The sequence below is a fragment of the Trichinella spiralis genome (genome assembly GCF_000181795.1).
Source record: "Trichinella spiralis strain ISS 195 chromosome Unknown Scfld6, whole genome shotgun sequence".
NCBI classification, from domain to species: domain Eukaryota; kingdom Metazoa; phylum Nematoda; class Enoplea; order Trichinellida; family Trichinellidae; genus Trichinella; species Trichinella spiralis.
In genome coordinates this window covers 4,214,808-4,215,951 of record NW_003526945.1, presented here as the reverse complement: position 1 = coordinate 4,215,951, position 1,144 = coordinate 4,214,808, and positions in this window count along the sequence as shown.

The window sequence follows — 1,144 nt, the reverse complement described above, 5'->3', positions numbered from 1 at the left end:
CGTATATATATATAAACTATCTTTAAGCTCCGTATACCCACCCGCCACCCCCCCTCCGCCCTTTGAAGAGTGGTATACAATGTTTCATTTGCCAATACTTTTATTTCAGTTAAAGTTTAAATGAAATAAGTAACAAAGTAATTGGGGAAAATAAAAAATCAATAAAATATATAAAATAAAAGAGGTATAAATAAAGTTTGAATCTATTAAAGTAAAAAAGATTCAGAAAAAAAATAAAAGTAAAACAATTTGTTTCCAAACTGTTCAAAATCAAACAATACAATGAAATACAAAAACAGAAGAAAAACAAAAATTACAAACAAAATCAATGAAAATCAAAAATTATATCGACAAGATTGATTACGCACGGCATTAATTCAGAACTCTGCCATGCAGATTTGTACGAATTAAACTAAGACATTACTTCACCCGTTTGAATTTTCTGCTGCCGAGACTAACAGAATTGGCATCGACGGGTAACCGTATGCACATCCTGTCTTCTTTAATTTTACTTTATGCCGTCCGCGTTCCGCTTCATGTCGCCCCCGTTTAATCTCTTTCTTTTAATTAAACTCTTCTTTAACTTAATTAAACTATGGGATAACTTCGCCCTTTCGAAGTATCCCAACACCAGACCTACAGAATTGAGATCCCAGGGACGTTGTCTTCTCTTGTTCAGCTTCGTGTCGTCCCTGTTTTCACTTCTTCTTTTCTTCATTGGTCATACCTTTAAGAATAGTAAATGTTAAATTAAAACCTTTCGTACTTTATTACACAGTGGAATTAAAAAATTGAACAAAGAATAATGAAATAAAAGAAGTAACTGATTTTCAATTAAAGATAACCTTAACAAAATGATTATACATATAGTTTCCAAAAAATAGTTACAACGAGAAAATTTTGAATACTTTCAATAATTAAAAACCGTCTTCAGCTCATTTCAAATTGCTTGAAAAAGTAGTTCAAATGCACAACTACAGTAAACCACTGAGGAGTATTTGAAAATTCAGAAATGACCTTGACATTTAAAATTCAGTCAAATATTAAAACTATTCCCGATAGAAATGCCTTAACAAAGAAAAAATTCACTTAGTTCAAACACGCCCTTTGCATGTCTGAAATTTCTATTTTAAAAAATTAAAAA